This window comes from Sylvia atricapilla, chromosome 1 (genome assembly GCF_009819655.1).
Source record: "Sylvia atricapilla isolate bSylAtr1 chromosome 1, bSylAtr1.pri, whole genome shotgun sequence".
Classification (NCBI taxonomy): domain Eukaryota; kingdom Metazoa; phylum Chordata; class Aves; order Passeriformes; family Sylviidae; genus Sylvia; species Sylvia atricapilla.
In genome coordinates this window covers 42,810,828-42,827,175 of record NC_089140.1, presented here as the reverse complement: position 1 = coordinate 42,827,175, position 16,348 = coordinate 42,810,828, and the positions used below count along the sequence as shown (strand labels likewise).

General features: G+C 42.3%; 1 long non-coding RNA gene across 1 annotated transcript in view; it reads right to left on the bottom strand.

The window, feature by feature from the left end:
- LOC136362250 (uncharacterized) overlaps positions 1 to 16,348 on the bottom strand; it is a 29,081-nt gene that overhangs the window by 1,649 nt on the left and 11,084 nt on the right. The window lies entirely within an intron of this gene.

The window sequence follows — 16,348 nt, the reverse complement described above, 5'->3', positions numbered from 1 at the left end:
ACTATTCAGTACACATAAAGATCGATAAAAGACTCAAGGCTATTATTTACATGTTCATTTTCTTCTCTTCTCCATGGAATGGTTTTTGCTGAAACTGCTGTCCCATGCAAAGGGCAGTAGGACCCGAGAAATACCCGAGGAACAAACCTGCATTTCACATAGGCCTCACACATGAGCACACTCTCCACAGGTCTGTTGGTGACATGGAGCTGTGTGGTGTGATTGACAGGGTGGAGGAAAGGGACAGCACCTACAGGGACCTTGACAGGTGTGAGAGGTGAGTCTGGGCCAACGTCTTGAAGTTCAACAACGCCAAGTGCAAGCTGCCAAACCTGGGTTGGGGCATCCCAAGCACAAATGCAGGATGGGTGGAGAACATACTGAGAGCAGCCCTGAAGAGAAGGACTTGAGAGTGCTGGTTGACAGGAAGCTCAACATGGCTCAGGAATGTGTGTGCCTGCAGCCTGGAAAGCCAACCACATCCTGGGCTGCATTGAGAGAAGCACAAGCAGCAGGGCGAGGGAGGTGATTCTCCCGCTCTGATCCCCTCTGGTGAGACCCCACCTGGGATGGCATATCAGATGAAGTCCTTTACTGTGAGGGTGATGAGGCACTGGCACAGGTTGCTGAGAGAAGTTACGGATGCCCCATCCCTGGCAGTGTTCAAGGGCAAGTTGGATGGGGCTTTGTGCACCCTGGTCTAATGAAGACATTGTTGCCCATGGCAGGGGGATGGAGCTAGATGATCTTTCAGGTCCCTTCCAGCCCAAACCATTCTATGATTCTATGGATGGCATTTGGGTATTACTTTTGCCAAATCATGAGTGATCTCATCCCGGCAAATCCCTCCTACACAATCTGTGAGAGGCCAGGCTGCTGCCCAGCCCCACCCCACGCCCAGAAGGCCAGTCATGCTGACCTTCTCGCTTCCCCCACAGGCCCTGCGTGCGCCAGAGTGTCTGAGCAGAGCTTGCACCAGGCCTGACTGAGACAGTCTGTACTTTCTCCTGTATCAATATTTCAAAACCCCAGTCCCAAGTATTCAACATTTGAACAAAGCACTCTGAAGTCAAGGCAGGAAGAAACCGCTTGCTCTTTCACTAATGGGATTCCAGAGTGGCCACAGCAGAGAATTAGTCCAGACCTGTCAGGCTGGGCTGCAACTTAATATGAGCTATGCTGAAGAGGGTACAGCTCAACTAAAAAGCACAAGGAGAGGTTCTGGTGCAGGAAAAGCCACAATCCAAGTTGCTTCAGCAATCAATTGAAGTGTACCAGGCAACACCTCTGTCTTGTGGCATGACAGGCATTTAGGGTACAAGCCTCATCATTAACATCCTGCCCTGGAGCACAGAAATCCCTAGACAAGGGTGATGTTCTGGCTGAGAGGACTGCTACAGCTCTATTTTTTGGGGAAGCTGCTACATAACCGCATCATCTGGTCCCACAGAAATCATCAGTGTACAGGCAAGGGAAAGATTTGGCAAGGGAAAGATTGAAATGTCTGTACTTTGAGGAAGGAATGCAGAGAAGAATTCTCTTCCTCATTCTGGAAGATGATGGTCTGTAGATTCGGTATTACATTGCTGAATAGCCATTGGGGAACTAGGAGTTGCATTTTAAATAAAATAAGCTGGGAAGAAGTATGCATCAGTGAAGAATCGCCTGAGGAAAGATCCTAATGACTATAGTTAATTTAAGGATAAAATTCAAAGGCAATGGATAGCGTAATTTTGCATATATTTGATAATGGTAGATTCTGAATGGATTTTAAAGAAGAGTTGGGTTTCTTCCAAATCTCATCTTACATTCAAATTTCTGCTCATGCTTGCTTCTGCCCCAGCACTAGAGGCAAGAGCCTAAAATACAAATCAAAAGTTGCATTTCCTTTCTCATAAACGTGCATCTTCTCTTTTTGAACATTGATAGCAAACTAAGCAGAGTTCAGGACTAATGAATGCACATTTGATTACTGAAGACACATTTCAGCTCATGGAAATGTTCAAGAAGAAAACAGCCTAAGAGACAGATCCTTACTTACAGAATACTGCTTCTCTCCTCCAGGGGAATGGAGAAACAGTTCTGCTCTGAAAAATTCTTCTGCTTCCATTGATGATGGTGCTGGAGGCTAGCTTCCAATTGGCTTCAAATGTTGAAGTGCTGTTGCAATTTGGTTTTAAGTAATTTACCAACAAACGAACACAGAAGTATAAACAATCCAATTCTAAGGAGTAAGAAACACAGTCCCCAAAATACATTAATGAGCATGAAATCTACCAGGTAGCTTCTTAGCTGAATTAACCCTGAAGACCAGTTTACTACACTGACTTTTGCAATGTTACACCAAAAATTAGTTTAACTCAGGGAATGTCTCATTTAAACACAGAGCCACCATCTCTATCTTCCAAGCTGCAGTGAAGACATTGCTCTGTCAGTGTTCAAATCCTGGATACCTTCCTGGTTTTCAGAAACTGACTGCACATGTTGGAAACTTTTTTAAACATTAAGTGGGATCTCACCCACCATCATAGTACATTTGAAGATATGGGCCTCTATCACTTAATCTTTTATAGGAGGCTAAGCACAAAATTTCTATGGAAGATATGCAGAGAATTTACTGAAGATTTTAAATTTCTTGGAGGCATATGCAGGGTATTAAACACAAAGTGGTTGGAATCAAAACTTCCTCTGGCTTATTTCTCAAGAAAATTTTCACGCTTCCACACTCACAATGGCTGTGGCATGTTTGTGCTCTGCATTTTAGAAAGCACTAAAAATCAATTCTCTCTCCTACACCAGTTTGTAAGATGGTATCGCCTTATGAACTTGCACACAAAGACATATTAATGGAGCTTGAGCATCTGTGGTACAAAAAAACTTGTAGATTTCCCCACCTACAAGGAATGTATTTAAAGAAAAGGCTACATTCCAAAATACCCTTTGATTTCACTTCCCTTTAACAAGCACTATTTAAAATTCAAAATAACCTCCAGGCTTCACAGGGCTACAAAGAAAGGAGGCTCATTTTAAAGAGGTACAATCTATTTTCAAGCCACACTAATCTTAGTATCTTCCATAAAAAACTAAATACAAATATTATTAGCAAAATTATCTGTTGGGCCATTTTCCATTGCATATACATTTATCTCCCATCATATCATGAGCTAGTTTTCTTAGTATCTGAAATTGATGATGCCTCATATAGAGAGTGTGAGTGCAATATAGTTTCTTTTAGTTTTTATACACAGACATAAACACACTCACATGCACTATGCTATATATAAGTGTAAAAAATGCATGACTAACAGCTCGATGGATTTCCCTGCTCGTTGTTATTTCATTGGGAAAGAACCACCATCATCACAGGAAATTTTATCCTCCTCCCAGCTGTCTTTTGGCAAGGCTATTGGTAGTGGAATTTCCCACTGGAAAATCCATCCATGCAATGACACTACACTTGCAGCAGTCCTACTACTCCTCTGGCCAAAATGCAGAGTGTGCTGCTTTTGCAGATCTAAAAAATAACAGAGTAACATGAGCCTCTTCCTCAGATCAGCTGATGAATGATAAGGAAGATCCCTTTTACAGTGCTTCATACTTGAACAGGGAAAAAACCCCATCCTGCACCCTTTTAAGTTGAACATATCCACCTAGGTTCCCAGTCCTGCTATCTGCTTTCCCTGATAAGCAGCCTCACATCAGCTTCAATGGCAGCAGGATCAAATGCAAAGGTGTTTGACTGTACTCAAAATGAGGCCTTAGACAAGAGGTATTGGCTCGTGAGAGCCAAAATGAGATGCAAGTGCCATTCTCCTCTACCCAGCCTGACAATTCACTAAGGCTTTGCAGCAGTATGGATACATCATTGCTATTCAGTTCAAAAATACCCACCCTCATCTTTTATTCTTTATACTTAGACATCTATTCAAACCACATTTAAAGCATTTATTTAAAGAACCACCTCTGATTCTCAAATAACATCAGCCACGTGCAAGAACACATCTCATTTTTTCAGTAGTGTGCTTAATGTTCAGACCGGTTCCATATTTATGGCTATTTAACTGTATCAGTAGATTTCTCACTGGTAAATTAACATTAGCAAGTTTCTTGCCATCAGCCCATGCTGATCATGATACCAAAAGTGACAGGTGAAGGCAGAAGTCCCTATGAAAATGTAAGGACAAACAAGGAACTCCAGGTAGTGAAGTTCCTGTGGGTCTGGTTCAGAGTATTCATGTGTCTGGTGCACTTTTTGCGAGAGAGCCATGAAGGGTTCCTTAAGGCTGGCAATTTCCACAACCCTTCCCTTACTAGCATGGCTACTCCACGCACTTGGCACATTCCAGCTCAGCAGGAAAGGGTCTCCATGTGCCTCCTGGTCCCAGGCAACGCTCCTGACAGATGCTTTGTGACACCCACTCCCTGCAGTGAGTCATCTCCTATGGTGCAAAGGTACCTGGTGTGTGCGGGCTGGAGCACAGCTCTGTGCAAAGGCAACCAGGTGACTGATGAAGGTTCTCCGACCACAGACTTTGCTTCTTACTAATCTTGTTATCAGGCAGGAAATTCACTCATACCCTATTTGAAGCTGCTGAACACACAACATTAAAACCTTAAGCTTCTGTAGGAGATCTCAGAGCATTCCTTCAAGCATCAGCTACCCAGAGAACCTTTCCCTTTGGTTTCCAGCACAAATCCCGTTTCTTTTAAGTGCCAATTGATTGAATAATAGAGTCAAACAGCATGGACATTTCAAGTAAAAGCATGGCCCAGAGGATGAGGGAAACAAACACTTGTTCAAAATGAGCTTCCAAACAGCGCTGAGTAGACCAGGTAACTACAGGAAGATTTGGGATTTCATCATCATCATGAACAGCTCAAGTGCAAAGAGAAAAGGCAGAATCATGGTCTATATAGAGAGAAAGACAGGGATAGGCAACCAAAGGGGAACTCCTGCCTCTGAGTTGTGAAGGCAGACTGGCAGCCAAGAGGGAGACAGCTGGAAAGCCCAGAGATGGGGACAGGCCCTTCCACAGCCAAGTCTCATTAGCAAGATATTAAGAAAGGCCTTTGCACTGTCTATTTGCTTCCTCACCGCATTTGACTGCCTATAAGCAATGACAGGAGAAATAGGAAATGTTTTTTATACCCTCCTCTTTAGTTTCCTTTCCAGGCTGGTTATAGCCTATTTTAACTTGTGCCAGAAAACATGAGCTTATGAAGTATCTAGATACAGAAAAAATTGTCAGTTTAACAAATCTGAATTTGATGTCTGCAAGATCCTAAGTGTCCACACTTCAAGTGCGCTCTTCCACGTATATAGGAAATTCAAACCTTTAAAATATGTGAATTAAAAAATCCATCTTAGATTTTTACAAGTGAAATGCTTCCTGTGTACAAAGCCCCTTTTTTCCCTCTCTTCCAGCATTAATAGCTAGATTTTCTGCCCTGGCAGCATCATACTTTTCAGTGCTTCCTGTTACATTAAAAATGGAATGATTGAGCACATTGTGTGTAGGAGTGAAGCAGAGTCTGTTTTAGCACCCAACTTTATATGTCAGGAGAAGAAGTAGTGATTAACTGTGATCCCTCTCCTGCCTTCTCCCATGCCATAACCTGCAGGAGCACACTGCATTTCCATCTTGGTGCCCAAGAGCAGCCTGCAGCAGCAGCACCAAGGCTGTGAAACCAAAGTCAGTCACACAGGGCATGTTTTGAAGCCTCCCTGGCACAACCATGCTACAGGAGTACCTGACCTCACATCTCCTATAACTTAATAAACACTTTGGATTGCAGTGCAGATCTCACCTCTACTCCCCACTCCTCAAGTCTGTCATCTCTACTTCTGCCTCACCATCCAGCTCAGCCTTGTTTATTCCCCAGTCTCAATACCTTCTCCTTCTTTCTATCACTGCAAGTATCATTTAACCCATTGTTTCCTTCCTTAATTTGTCTTTATCCTTCATTTCTCTTTTCCCCTTCCTTCATGTATAAACTGTTACGTAGCAGTTGCCATTAGTTATGGTTCAATACCCCTATTTGTCAAAATTATGCAGCTTCATCATTTCACCTCCCACTTTGGTGTTGGGTTTGCTCATCTGTTGCAGAGACTGAAAAAACTTTTGTAGTACCATTTGGAATATGTTCATCTTCCCCACAGCAGAGCAGTCTTTTCTGCCACAGGAAACATATTCAACCCTAGCTGCAAATTCCTTTCCACTGAAGTCTCCAATATGAAGGCAGTTTTGCAATCCCAGTGAGTAGGAGGTCATAGGGACAGAAATGAAACATTTTACTTTGAAAGTCCCTGCAACTCCTCCAGCAGTCAGAAATTATATATTTTTTAGATGCCCTCTAGACCTTCAGAGTGGGATTCACTTTGTGCAGGTAGCTGGATTAAAAAACTACTCCCTTTTTTCTAAAAGGGCATTCATTCTTTTGTTTTCCTTGTTCTGTTGACACAAGAAGGTAAGATGACAATTCCTTTATTCAGTTCCAGTGACTGTATTAGAACAGCACTTTTCCAGCTCAAATTGCACGTGTATTTCCTAGATGTAACAGCCACTACATATCTCAGGAGCAAGTTCCACAACAGCAGGAAAAGATAAGGGAACACACTTCAGACCTTTGGAAAATCCTGTCCAATAGGATCATGTTGAGCCTGACAGATTGTCCTTTATTAAGATGCAGATGAACACAAATCACTCCACACTGGGGACTGTGTTCCTCTGATCTAAAATGTGACCCCTGAGCCTTCTTTTCAGCTCCTTAGCCTTTCCTCCAATTTCCTCCCACCCTTTTATTTCCTACCCTCCCACAGGGTAACTCCTTTCAAGTGAGCTGTTCACACTAGAAGCCACACATACACCCCTGCACCCCCCACACTTCTGTCGAGCCACCAAAACACAAACAAATCTTCTGTGATGCAAAATATCTGAATTCCCTGGAAGTGGTAGGTATGCTGAATACCTGGGGGAGATTCTCGGTAGGACAGTGGGATTTTTATATGTCCAAAATATGGTTTAATATGTCCGAAAAAAGGGTACCTTCATTTCTCTAAGTTTTTCACACTATTTTTTGTGAAAAAGGTGTTCAGGTCTCGAAAAGGAAAAGCTGCCTAGGTGATTTGCTTTCAGGACCATTTCAGGAAATGGACTTTGGAAATCAATGTGGACAAAAGCAGTTGAAAGGATTTGTGTTTGACGGGGGTGTGAGGATCATCCAGCCCTTGTCTGGAGAAGGATACACACATTGCAAAATAAGCTGAGAAGATGTCTGGCGTATCAATCTCTCAATAGCCAACCTACCAGAAAGGAGCGAGTTCTGCCTCCTTGGTCACAAGAGGGTTTGGTGTGCTCAACACCCTGCAGACCCAGGAGGTGTCTGTCGGATTTCCCAAGCAGATTGGGAAACCTGTCAATAATGCAAACGAAATGCTGACTCACAAGGACAAAAGCTGCTTGAATGCAGTCTGGTATCCACACTGCTCCCCAGTCCCAGCAAACAGGAGTGGGAGGGCACCCCAGTATAACAGCAGGGGCAGACTCAGTATTGCCACTGCTGTTGCACAGTGCCGGGATGAGCAGTGGGATACCAGCACAGGAACACCCTCTCCAAACAGCAGGAGATGAAACTGATTTTCAGGTGCAGGCATTCTGCAGACAGAGCAAAAGGAACAAAGCAGATGTCAGGCAGTCTGCAGTACAGCTCTCCTCTTGCAGGCACCCCTTTGGAGCAGTAACTCTTTCATGGGGGAAAGGGGAGAAAAAACAGCCACCCAGCAGTGTGTTATTTTTCACAGATGGAGCAGCTTTAATGCTGTCTAATCCTCCAGAGGGAGGAAACAGCATTTCCTTTGTGCCAAGGATATCAAAACGGTTGAAAATGGCAATCTCCACTGACATTAACTTTATTAAAGGAGGGGTATTTCCAAGAGCTCTGAGAAGGCTTGGTCAAGAGCCAGCTGGAGATGCACTGCATGTAAACATCTACTCGTAACAACAGAAAATAGCAGGCAGCCAGGAACTCCTGGAAGAATATACAGGCACCAAACATGCACACAAACAGGAGATTGCATATCACAGCCACACACATCAATTATACAGCTATCAAACAATTGCATAGCAGCAACAATGTGAGCAGGTAGTTACTGCTTTTTGCTCTTTCTTAATTTGGCTCCTGTATTATTTTGCTGCAGCTATATAATCAACTTGTACTCGTTGAAGAGGGAAGTGGTGCCCCTGGGTTGTCCTAACAAGAACACCAAACATTCTTGAGCTGCTTCCTTGGCAGTGAATTATTTTTACGTGTAGATTGGATGCGAAAGTGAAAAAAAGGATAAGTGTTCTCAGTAAATTTTGAGTATTAGGAGCCAGCACTTAATTAAACTTTACTTTAAATAACAGTAGTATTTACATTCCACTAATAGATGCTTTCTTGCATCTAAATATCAAACAACTGTAACTTCACAATGGCATGGCATATAAAGTCAGTTCTTAAGCAGTTTAGGTAAGGCACATTTCAAACATCATCTTGAATGTCAGTACATCTCACCCAGTCTGCTTGGGAAAAATGGAAAATTAAAGCTCTGAAGCGAGGATCTGAAATATAAAGCTCTACTATTGTAACGGAAGCAGAAAACACCCCCGCATTCATCTCCCCTTCCTGGAGGACAGTTCAATTATCATCATGTCTCCAAGCAGATTTGCACTGAATCACTGTGACATCTGCTAGGGAAATGAACACAAATCTATATCTGCATGCAGCAAATACATTGGCAAGGTTGCAAAGAGGGGAAGGGAAATAAGTGTCACTTTTCACACAAACTAGAAAATGACAGCTTGTTACATCCATGAGTAAATACTAGCAGAAGTGAGAGGAGACAAGATCCTTCTTCACCTTTTCCCCCCTCCATAGCATTACAAAGACACAGATTAAGGACAAAACTATGGCTTCTTCTTCCCTGCCTACAATAACAGCATCTGGACACATTTCACCATCTGGGAACACTAACAATAATGGATTATATCTGCAATTTGCACAGGTTAGTAAAGCTCTCCTGAGTTCAAGGGAGCTGTACCTCTTTCCTAACTGAAGAACCAGTCCAACATGCCAGAGCTGGGGAAACAGAAGCTGAAGGAGACCCAGAGAGTGAGGGTGCAGAGCAACCTGCTTCAGGTCACTTATGGCAAAGAAGACTTGCCCATTGCCTTGTCAGCAGCAAGGGACAATTTTATGATACAGAAGCAAGGGGTTTAGTCATGACTTGCATACATGCAATAATCATGATGTAATGAAGTACAACTCTCTTTGTACAGACAAAAAAAACCCCAACAAACCCAAAACAACAAAACCCCTGTTTGTGAAAAAGGATAAAGTTAGCTTGAATACCCCTGTTTTTCCCCAAGGACAGGAGTATGCCCACGGACGACTGCTTCCAAGCCACCCACACATTAAGGCTGGTCTGTCTGAGCCCATGGACACCTCTCTCATCTGTGCTGAAGCACACAGGGCTTCACCAGTTGCATCACATGGCAAGGCACAAAGTTGACTCCTAAGTGCAAGATGGAGGAAAGGCCATGGTATGAAGTTACTGACAGACAAACCACCTTCTAGCAAGAGATCCCTTGGCTCCAAAACCTAACACAGCTGCACCGTAACACTATGACCTCCACTGCAGTCACACACAAGGCTGGAGATGAAGGCAGCACAGCAGAGCACACCTGAGACTCAAATATCTAAGTCTCATGCAGAATGGGCAAGATGGATCTGACTTTTATACTCATAGAGGAAGCAGCAGCATCATTCTAAGTTCCTTTTAAGCTAATGATACCTTTTACACAGGGTTACAGTAGCTGTAGCTGTTTTAGAAGGAAACAGGCTCTCTACCAAAAATACATTAATGGGTACAAAACCTCTGCATATCACACCTTCACCTGTAACAAATGCATTGCATTAACATTTAACAGTATCTCAGTATTCGAGCACAGCACAGCACCCTTTCATCAATTATGGCTTGTTTTCTGGTGCACCTTTCCCACACCCAAAAGCCTGTGTTCTGACATCTCCCTTCAGATATTCTCTGATTCAAATGGCAAATTTAACATGACTGTAAAAAAGGGTATCATTACAGTTTCTTTTTAAAGAGATGTACAACCTTCCACCCACCCTTTCTTGTGCTTTTGCAGTGAGAATTTCTTCCTAATTGGTATCCAAGTGTGCAGTCAGATCAATTTCTCTTCAAAAAAGAGTGTTGCTTTTTATCTAGATGAAAACAGATACTACAGACTTCACTTACAGGCTCTGATTTTAAAAATTACTGTAATCAGACTTTGATAGAACCACTCTGATAACAGATGTGTGACTAATGTGTTTCCTAATGTTATGATAATTCAACTACTAAATAAATAAATAAATGGTTCAAAATAAGAAAAAATTTAGTAATTTGGACAGTGGCAATGAATGCTAAATTCAGAGTTCAAAAGTCTCCTCTGAAATGTTGTTACTTCATATCCTCCTACTTCTCCACAATCCTGATCTTTAAAACTTAGGATAATGAAAACTCTGAAATTTGGACTCTTGATCTGAATTCACTTATTCATGTAAGAAATAAACTTTAACCTTTCAGGAGTCACATATTTAAAGTCTGGTCTCACAATAAAGAACATTGATTCTTCTAGTCAGTAGAAAAATATAAACAGTTACTCTTGAAAGCTGCATTACATAGTTTACAACTAGGAACTGCCTGGGGAAAAAAAAAAAAAAAGGAGAAAAGAAAGACTAGAGGGTTTTGTTAAGCTATGTAAAGAAAGGTTATTATTAGAACTGCCAGAATTCTTTACATTGGCATAATGCAGTAAAACCACTGAAATACTTCTCTACTAAATTATCATTTTCAGCCAGGCACTTTAAATTGCTATTTTTACAAATCCACATGGTCCGACTGAAGGGATGCTGGCTAGAGCCATGCCACTGCCTGTTTCAAAGCAGAGGTGGAGAACAAATGGTGCCTGGTATCTGCCAGGTACCTGTTGTGTGCTTGCCACAGCCTGACCCACAGCCAGGCTGCTGCTGCCACCACCCCAAGCACTGCCATGGAAGATTGCAATATGAGCAGGTACAGAGACAGCAAAGGAACACCTGTATGCCTTGGAGGGGAAAAATAAATGCAAGCAAGAAAACTTCAGGTTTAAAACTGACCTTCCTTCCAAAAGATGCATTAAAATGGTCTCACAGCTATCTTTCACACAGATGTACAAGCAATAAAAAAATATTTGAGAAGTTCAAAAGACAGTTGCTTTTATCTTTTTTGCTTTTGAGTCTGTAGTTCTGTGGGGTTTCTCAAATGAGCAGACCTCTCTCCTAACACACCTATTGACTTAGATTCCTATCCTACAAATCCTAACAGCCATTACATGCATGCATTCTTGTCTGCAGTATCCCAAATGTATTTTCTATCTATTTTATCTACTATATATTATATCTAGGACATCTTTAAAAATTACAAGCACATTAAACACAACAGAGTTTTTTAAAGTATTTCTGTCATAATACAAAAAGTCCAGCAGTTTTTAAATCAAGAAATCCTAGATAGGTTTCCCACATGAACTCCAGGTAATCTGGTACAATTCCCACCTCTTCATCTACAAGAACTGTAAGTGGGGGAAGAGAAGAAAGAGAATTTTGCAGTTTCTGCATAATATAACCAAATATCCTCCTCCTGTCAAACCCTTCTCCTCCTCCCAAAATGGCTTAAAATAGATTCACAGCAGACTCTCCATTCGAGGGTCTTGCTATCATGCCATTGTTTGAAGCTCTGCAGCTCAGAGGATTGGGAACTGAGGTTGTATTTCTGGTAATGAGAACTGAGTCTGTAATACAACAGCCTGAACCAGGGCTCTAAGAAGAAAAACAAAACAATGAACGTGGACTGCATATTGGGAAGACAACATAGAGAGTTGACATTGCACACAAAGCCTTATTTCCACACGCCTTGCTTACTTTCTCTTCTACTGGTGTTCAAATTGTGGTTTTGTCTTTCTTCTACTGCATGTGTTCCCTACTTTAATGCCAGCTGAGCAACTTTTTTTGTAGGGATTTGAGGAACTCAAAGCAAGAAAATGAAAGTTTTCTGAGAGCTAAAGCCAAGTCCTGCCAAGTGAGCAATCCTTACTATTTATAGTGAATAGGAGCTTGAGCCTCACACTACTGTATGGTATGTTATATCAAGAGCCTCGAGTCAGATAGAGATGCATGGGAAAAACAAGGAGAAGGGAGTCATCTCTGAATGCCTGAAGCTCTCAGCCAAATCTTGCACCCAGGCTACCCACTACCTGAGAGCAAACAGAACAGAGCTGAAAGCAAGCAAACACAGCCAAGAAACTCCAGCCTCAAGGAAAACCAGAGCCTACCTCCCTCTGGTTCTCTTTTCATATCCTAAACAGACTGCAAGAGTGGCCAAAATACATCCAGAGCTGCTTAACTCAGCATTTTCTTCCTTGTCTATGTCCTTCCAGCCATTTAGCCCTATCTAGTCTCAGTATCTAAACTCAGCGATACAAATCCACTAGTGAGCCTGTCCATCACTCCCTACTACTTAATCCTTCTCTGCCTCAAGAAACTGAGGATGGGACCTGCCGTTTATGTTTCTCCAAACAGATGGTGTTTAAGACACTACCATGCATTTCCTAGCCAGCTTTATGAAAATCCTGTACTGTCCAGGTAATTCTAAGGAACAAAGCAAACTGTTCGGAGAACAGATAGCAAGAGCACTTACATTGTCCTGCATCACTGTTGACCTTTGTGTTCATTTCATAATAAGGACTGTCAACCAAATCAGCCCTCTAGACAATTATTTACTCTACCTGTGCTTCCCTGCTGGTTAAAGATTCCAAAGTAGAATGGAACCAAAGTAGAAGCCCACCAGCCTCTGTGTTTTTTTCTTATACATGTCATAGACTAATTCAAACATAATTATTCTCTCCTTAAATCTCTCACTTCTTCTCCTCAGCTGGGCAGTTCTTCCTCTCACAACTACTTTCTAAAGGGAGCATGACCCAAAATTGGGAAATAAGCACTGGGACTGGATCTACAGAGCACAGGTGCTTTCTTTGCACAAATGTCTGTAAGCACCACTTGGCTAAAAGAAATTAGAACATTAGTTTACAGTGAATGAGGTTTCCTCTCTTTCTGTGCAGCCTCACAAACCAGGCAGCATTATATGTCAGGTCTTATCATTAAGACCAATTAATGCAACTTAGGATCTTTTTTAGACTAAGAACTTGCTGAGATGGGAGCAAATGGCTGAAGGGAAGAGGCTGGATGACATAGCTGAACTGTATGTGAAGAGTGATGTGAAACTGTTTGAAATCACTAGTCAGTAGAATATGACAGAGAAAGCTCTTACAGCTCAAATAAGAAAAAAATAATGTGAATTTTCTACATTTTTGTGAGAAATTAAAAGAAAAAATAAAATAGAGATGTTGAATAAGGATATAATAAAGTGCAATTTATTCCATGTTGTGTGCAGAGCAATTTCCTCCAACACATCCTCAACTCAAATGAGGCACAGCAGGAACCAAGGCCAGTGGAGGAAGCAGTGCTTTTTACAGAGCATTTACCAGCAGAACTTATCTTTTATAAATGATAAATAAGAATGAGAGTGACTAAATCCTAATAGTTTCAGCCCAAATTTGGATTCTGCCATTCTAAGTACCATGTAAACATACAGGAAATCAAACCTGCTCTCAAATATTTGCAGTCCAAAGACAATAAGCTAGAGAAGGAAGGAAATGTTTATCTCATACAGATAAAAAGTGTTAGTGGTAGCTTGCATCACTGAAGGGAGAAAGCAAGGCAAGTCAATTTACTTAAGGGTAGGAGGATAATAAAGAAGGACCTTATGGAAAAAGGAGAAAAGGGCTGGATAGGAGATGACTTGTTTGGCTTGATTTCCTGGTTCAGAAATCACCCTGAGCCAAGCAGGCACAGAGGTATGCCTTGTGCAGCCTGCTGGCTGCAACCATGTACCCCTGTGCAACGTGGGACTCTGCAGAGGAACCTCCCAAAAACTGCAGCACTGCTCCCTTCCCAACCATGCACAGCCAGTGCTCCTCAGCACCTGCATACTGCACAGGCCTGACCACCCAGAGCTTGCATCACTTAGTAGAATATCTTTCTCACCACTGTCTCTGAGAGAAGAAGACACAGGCAGTGAGCAGGCTGACAAAGCACTGCTCTGCAGAAACATTTGCTCCCCATACTGTTCTTTGCATTGTCCAGTGAAATTTCTCAGGAGCCAAGAAATCCCAAGTGGCATCTTAAGCCTATCAGGATGAGTTTACCCCATAATACAAGGGAGTACCCATGGAGACCCTTCTGGCTTTTTCCCTATCTGCACAGCTATTGTCTTTTTTAATGAAAACAAGGACTTCAAGAGAGAGAAGGGCAAATGGTGCACAAACAAGCCTATCCCAACATTCAGTCATTTGGGGGCCACGCTGCAGGTCCGAGTCCCACAGTTTATCTGAGCAAACAGTGTCCAAGCAATGCACAAGGTTTAAATGCATGTATGCACTCTCTTTAGGCTTTCAGAACTTTGCTGGTGCTCCAAGCTTAAAAAAAAAAAATTTTGAAATCTTCAAGCATTTTTCTTCCAGGTCACAGAGAAATGCTTCCTTTCTAAATGCTTATTAAATTTCTTTGAATTCATATATGAAGTGGATAATTCTGGATTTCTGCCTTCTCTCAGAACAATAAGCAAATGGGTATCTATGCTGTTAACTCCCTTATTGATTTTGTGATTCACAGTGTAATCAATTTGCCTGTCTCTCCCCAGACTTCTGCCTCAGGGCAAGGAGAGCTACACTAATGGTATGGGACAGCAGGGCTGTCTCTGTTTGGTGCTGTTACAAATACTGCTGACACACTCTTCTTATTTTATTTTATTTTTTTTTGCCTCCTTCCTCTCTAATGGCACATTCACATGGAGAGGTCAGCAAGTAGGTAAGTCCCAGCTTCCCATAACAATTAATATCCAACCCATGTCTGCATCCAGCAAACTAACAGAGCCCACACACAACTTCCATCTCTTACCACCATCACGTAGATTTTATCTGTTTCTCTTCAGTCATATCAGCACTGTGTCTATGTTGATGTTCCTATCAACCTTTGCAGTTCGTATCAGCTTGTGACTCACTGGCTAACTTTGCTAACACAATTATGTGGTTTAGGAGGGATTTGCTTTGGCTGAAGCAGTATCCACCTTTTCTTTCTTCCTGAAGCTCACTATCCTCCAGTCCAATCAATACTCTTTGCATTCCACTAGCAAATAATACAACCTGTGGGTGTTTTTATGTCCTTCTTTCAAACGCTGCATTGTCTTGCCTAACAATGTTTGCCAAAGTCTCTACATCAGCACATTTTGAGTGCTGGCATGCCTTTCTGCATTACTTGTAGTTTTTAGATTTCATTTTCTAGTACCTCCTCTAGTACTGCACAGTTGTTCAACATTCTTAAATTTCCTAAACCAGCATGGGGGTTTCCCTTTGCCTTGAAAATTTTAATTGATCCATATAACTGGTCAGTTTTGTGTTGTCTAGTAATAATGCTCTCTGATGGCTCTGTCTCAGACCCTACTGAGTGCACGGCAATTCATCAGGGACCATGTTAACTCCCTCAATGGAAAAAGCTGGTGTCTCAGTTTGCATTTTCAATTTGTATTCACGTATTAAAAACAGAACAAGAAAATGCACTCTTCACTTCTTATCTTTACTTGGTCACAATTCAAAAGTCTGAGACATATTGACTGATTCAGAATGGGAGGAAAGAAAAAGTCTTATGACTGTCTTCATCTTTTGCTGGTACCCACTGCCTGCATAAAAGGCTTTTTCAGTTGGCCTCTGCTTTTCCAGAGCAATGTCAGCTGTGGTGCCATTTTTAGCAGTGACATTTTCCCCACTCAGAATATTTTCTTAGTCCATTATACCCCGCGTACCATCTGCCATGCAATAGTCACCCAGTGCCAAGAAGCCTGGTCACACTTTGCTTTATTCAGTGGACGAGCCCTAATTGCTTAGCCTGGCACAATGTGAGCCTGCACATAGCACAGCATCCCATTCCAACTGCTCGTGCCACGGTTTCTCCAGGGTACAACAATCCAGCAGAGCCTCAGAGGCAGCTGTGACCAGCGATTAGTTCCGACACGGAGCAGTCGCGCTTCCCTTCACCTGCTGTGAGGACAGGAGGGAGCAGCAACGCTGCAGGCCTCCACATGCCCTTTGTTTCCAGTTTCACGCTGAGAACGTGGCAGAAAGGAAGAGGCTGTGGGACTGGGAGCCTAGGAAAGGAC